The sequence below is a fragment of the Dromaius novaehollandiae genome, chromosome 3 (genome assembly GCF_036370855.1).
Source record: "Dromaius novaehollandiae isolate bDroNov1 chromosome 3, bDroNov1.hap1, whole genome shotgun sequence".
Classification (NCBI taxonomy): Eukaryota; Metazoa; Chordata; class Aves; order Casuariiformes; family Dromaiidae; genus Dromaius; species Dromaius novaehollandiae.
In genome coordinates, this window is record NC_088100.1 from 14,300,910 (window position 1) to 14,306,969 (window position 6,060).

Sequence of the window (6,060 nt, forward strand, 5' to 3'; positions counted from 1 at the left end):
AAAAAAATCTGTACAGCTTCATTTTATTATTTTGGGGGAAATCACTTCCTACTTACGTTTGTTGCAGTTTTTCTTCAATACGGAATTAATCTGAACCAGAACATAGCTGAGGTTGGGATTTCTGAATGAGCTGTAGAGACTGACTTCTTGCTGAGCTACAGATGCTTCAGTGAGAGGATTTTTCATCGCAACATATCAAAACAGACTATTTTAATTTGCTCAAGACAATAACAGTATACAAGAGAGTAAAGAAAAATTATATTTGCTGCATATCAGTTTCCATAGTCAAGATTATCATACACATTTAAGATCATAAGACTCTGATCTAAGAAACTTAATAGGACAGTTTCCCTGCATCTCCACATACCCCCCAGAAGGCAGTGACTGTTGGTTCTCTGAAACTCATAACCTTAAAACCACAGCTTAGCTGGACATCAAAAACTTAATTATCCCCAGTCATGTCACTTATGGAAACAGTTAGTTAGAAGATTACTTTCAAACTGGCAATCTAAGTTGCAGCCAGGATTTGATTTTCCTTCCTTCTTTTAATTTTAGGAAGCATACACTTCTTACTCGTCTTACCATCATACATTTTCTCCCCACCCCCTGCCTGACTTTCAATAGCTCTAAACGAAAAGAAAGCATGCAAACAGTTCTGTTCATACAGGAATAAAAGTTAACTCACTTTTCATCAGCAGAGTAACAGGATAGGCAACTGAACAGTCTGATGACTAGAAGGTCACTTTACTGGATCTCCTTTCAAAAAAAGAGAATACTTTTAAGGGGGTATTATATAGGCTTGTTGAAAACATTTCATATACGTTCGTATTTCTGATTGTTTTGGTAGCCTGTGCAGTGTTTATTTGGACAGTTTCCCAGGGATTTCCTGCTTTATTAAGGAGCCATATCCTGGAGCATAGCCTCTACATAAGTTACCTATAAGATCAAGTGAGTTAAGTAAAATACATGGGAGGATGCCTCTGACATCATAAATATTATATGAAAAAAGACCAGTGCAGCAGGAAAACAACAGCAAGAAACTTTTTTCATCTTAAGTTATAAAGACTATTTTAAAAGCCATCAGGAAAAGTTGCCTGCACATACATACATACCAAAAAAACTAAAGCCGAGCAAGAAACTACAGAAGATCAGGTCTATCTGCCATGTTTTAAGTAGCACTGTGTTTTAGAAACTTGCACTAAATGAAGACACCAATGTAAAAGCACCACATTGCAACAATGGCTGCTGCCAAAACACTTAACCAGTTTGGGCTGCTGACAGGAAACTTCAAATGACTTAAGTTCATTTTACAAAACTTTTACTAAATTTAAATTTTCTTCTTCTTGTTTTAGGACATTATAAATACCACCAGTAAGAGATCAGTGCTTACGGGTGAACAGACATTCTTTTAGTAAGACTTTTTAAACCATTTCAAACAAACCCTGCTTGAATTCTTATTTAAGAAGGAGCAAAAAGCAATTTTTGAAGTGCTTTTATTAAAAGCTTGTGAAACGATACAAAGAGTTAAACTGTTACTGTGCTTGGTTGGTGCAAGTCTGCTTGAAGCATAACCGTATAATACCATTCTACATTAACAAAGTTTTTGTTCCCTATTCTGAAACACTTAGTTTAAAAATACCATTATTGTGCAGAGAAACTAAATTTCCTAAACCCGCAATACAGATAATGACATGTAATGCTGATAATATGCCAGATACTTACAAATGCCACAAAAAGCAATTTGGATACAATTTCTATTTGTTATTTACTATCCTTCATGTTGTTCCTAGTAAGTCATACAATAATGGAATTGATACTAACACAGTAACAGCTCTGGCTAAAAGGACATGGGTTCTCAAAAAAAGAGATCTGCAGAAAAATGGCTTTAACTGATACCTTCCAAATCATTCATTTTTATTTTTGTGTATTGCAACAATTAGCACCAAACAGAAGAAAGCCAACACTAGATGATTTTGCAGTACTTCTGTGCTTTTACCAGGTCAGAAGACTGCAAATAGAAAGTGAGATTGCAGTGGCAAGACACTTTATAAATTACAAGTAGTATGACATTTCCATACATATTAGATATTTTAAAATTAAACCCCTTGTTAAATACACAGGATAGTACAAGTTGCTTAAACATAAGGTCTTGATACCATTCACATGCCTCAGGCTACCCGAGATACTGGCACAGCAGTTGCAGATACAACATAGTAGCTGCAGGACGGAGGCTGGTGCCTTTCTGGAGTGGCAACATATCCTAAGGCACCTAAAATGGTACTAGACAGCTCAATGTCAACTAGAATCAACTGAATTCCAACCAATATGTTTTCCACATATCAGTTATCTATTTGTTCTCTTAATTTTTTTGCAAAATACTAAATCAAGCAAGTCTCTTCAGGAGAAGAGAAATATTCTGCTGTATACCTTAGGCACTTCAGTAAGCAGGAGTGCTCAGCAGACACAAAATATGCTTTGTGAATATACCTTTTATGTTCTCCAGTGAGAACAACCATACTGAAAGACTGTTTAGTTCATGAGCTGAACACCTTGAAACAGTCCAATATATTATTACTGCAAATAAATTATGCAAATGCTTGCCAAATTTGCTGACATCTAGCAGATAACTGTATTTGTTTACCTCAGTTTCTATGTGGATTTGACAGCCTTTGTAAGAGACCAGGAACCATAGATAAAAAGCACTACAAGTTGCAAGGCATTTTTTTGAAAGTATCTTCGTAAAAAGCAATTAAGAGCTCACTCATCATTCACAGAATAAGCTGGCATCTGCGTTGTGGCAACTTTTCTGTCAAACAGTTGTTAAAGAAGTTTTACTGTTAAGAGGATTCCATTTACAAACCATAGGCTTTCTTTTTCCCACACCCCTTGCATATAATCATTTTGTCTACTAGTAAGGATTGGGGAAATTGCAATTACCTACAGTTAGTTGTAAAGGATTTGTTTTAAATTTTCCCAGCTTTTACACTTTTCCCTATTTGCAAAAAGAAGTGCCATGCAGCAAGGTATGCACTCTTCAGTAAGGAGCTCACCCTTTGAACTCACCACCCGATTTTTCCCCTTTCTTTATATTTATCTAATCTCTTTGAGATGTAGTTATTTTGCTAACTGGTTTAAATAAGAGCCTAACTTATTACATGATATGGATATTCACATATGGAAGTGACCACAGGCCAATTACATCTTCAAATAGACTAGGCACATTTATTTGTATGTGTGATTCCATAAACATGAGAACGCTGGAGCAGAAGTTTGTATTGCCAGAAGCAATTTTGCCTTTCACAGTAGCAAAATAGAACCATACTTAAAGTGCAAGAGACCAGTGAACTCCTGCCTTCAGAGTATACTAAAAGGGGGCCCCAAGCTCAGCAGTTTAGACACTGAGTGGCAAACACCATCTGTATCCTTTTCCCTTCCATAAAAGGAACCTTTATAGGAGTGTAAAGGAAAAGAAAGAAAGATTACTACCAGTGGTTATAAATACTCAAATGAAGAATTAATCATCCAATAAGAATGTGAATTCTCTCAAGACATTGTACTAAAGCAAATTAGTCCAAAATTCAAAGCTATTGAATGAGGTGCCCCACAAAGCAAGAGCAATAAATTAAAAAAGCCAAACAAAAATCTCATTCTATCCCCATTTTATAGTTATTATTAAAATTTACCTAGGAAAGAGCTTTAAGACTAGTAATTTTTGCTCATATTACTCAGGCTAATTTTGAATTTCCTAGTTTTGCTTTCCACCTCTGGTCAAAAAAAAGCAGAAGCAGGGCAAGCATGCCTACATCTGATTTGCTTGCACTGTTCTAAAGCTAATAAATTGTGATAAATACTTTCATAGGGCACTTAAGAAAGCCCATCTTTTCACAATGTTTTTAGTTAGCCAGCTCTAGAAATCAACACTAAAAAGAAAAATAAACATAGTTTTGACATGTACAGTAGCAAGAATTAGTGTTGTATGCAGACAAGAAACAAGCTATTTAAAACAGAAGTTAGTGGATTAGCCATCCTAACAGCTTAAACTGCATGTTTATTCAAGCTGAAACAAGTCAGTCAGTCAGTGAAGCAAGGGCCCCTCATTGTGAGTTTGTGCTCCTTACAAACAGTTTTAATAGCTTTCTTCTTTTTGTTTAGGAGTTCATTTCTTCATAAGAGTGAAATATTTTATTATATATATATAAAAATCTATCTCTCTAAAAAAAAATTGACCCAACTGGAAGCAGTAGGCTGGTAGGGTCTCTGCTTCTCTAGTTAGGTGTGAAACACTAGCACCACCAAGAGGCAGTCAATAGCTAGTTATTAACATAGCAGCAAAAAAGAGCACACTAAGAAAACCAAAAAAAAAAAAATCACCTAGAGGAAGCTATATGTATTTAAGTGTATAGATACAAACACAATTAGGTATTCCATTTTAAGAAACAAGTAATTGGTACATACTTTATTTTTTATACTCATCATTGTTGATGCATTACATTCCTGACCACAAGATATACAAGAACAGAATTTCTTAGAGAGAGAGAGAAAAAAAAGTGATAAAAAAGTGATATTGTTCTTCCAATGACTAACTTCCAATGTGAAGACACTTTCATCTTCTTTCGACTGTGCATGTAAAAGGAAGTCAGTGTTGGTTCAAGAAAGGTGGTTAAAATTTTAATTGGAGTCATGCCTATCTAGCTCTGAATAGCTTATCACTGTAGCACCAGTCATTGTTATTTAGGTTCAAAGCCATATATATTCTGGAGAAAGAAAAAAAACACACACACACACACACACACACACACACACACACACACACACACACACACACACACACACTCTCTCTCTCTCTCTCCCTTCTTAATGCTAGGGACAAACATCTGCCTTTTAGTATAATTCTATTTAGCTTTCTAGATTTTATAACTTTACTTGAATTCTGAGGAAATTTCTAGAAAGCTCATATTCTATCTTATGCTGAACACTGATATAATAAAGTTCCTGACATCTCATTCAACCTTTATAATTTCTCAGCAAGAAAATCTTCCTCTATACCTCTCTTATGTTGCAGGCCTCAAAGATCTGTTTAGGTCCCCCCAGCAAAAGCCTCTTGAAATATGCATCAGGCCATTTTAGTCAGGCCATTTTAGTCATTCCACTTATGCATGATCTGTTTTCTCTTGTATTTATAAGTATTTTAGACACTGCAATAGGTGGCTTTTATGGGCAATAGATTTCACTACACCAGTCTGCCAAGAGAAGGCCACTAAGCATTAGAGCTTTTCCTCTCAAATTCTAAATATTTAAGCACACAAGGCATTAAAGGAAGGATTTCACCATTATGAATTTAGAAACAGATGACGTAAACCATAACAGTAAACTTAGTGAAGTTTGCTTAACAATGAAAAATCAATGTATTTTATTATGCTCCTACACAGGACACTCAGTCTGTCTTTTCCAGGTAACACCCTCCAGCAAAAGATTTCTTTACTCAACTTGAACTTAATTTGTTTTTCAGTTTCCTGCAAGCAGACTGCATTTTGCAATTAGAAGGATTCATAAGGAAGGCAAGGGATCACATTTCTGTGTTGTCAAGCACCCCTACTAACCTTTGATATTTTAAGTGACATCAGACAAGCTGCAAGTGAAGTCACTACAGTTTCTGAAATATCCGTAGGGGAGTCACAATATGCTAAGATATGCTAACTTCATCTGAACAAAAACAACCTGCCTGAAAGCTGTTTGAAGGATTAAGTACTTCAAGCTATAGCTCTGCAGGACAAAGATTTTCCTGAAGATTTATGAACTGCTTTGATACTACTGCATACTTTTCTATGCACTCAGGGTACTGTAAAGTACAGTTGACCTTGTATCCAAAGAACTGTGAGGCACATCAACTTAGAGAAATAAAAACAAGTAAAGACTTAGTTCCCAAAAGGGCCTAGATTTTAGGATAACTCAGAACTTGAAATATAAATTTGAAGTTAAGGGTTCTTTCTTCAATATCTTAAATATAGGCAACTGTCTTAATATGCAAACACCTTTAAAAAGCCAAGCATTAAGAATTAC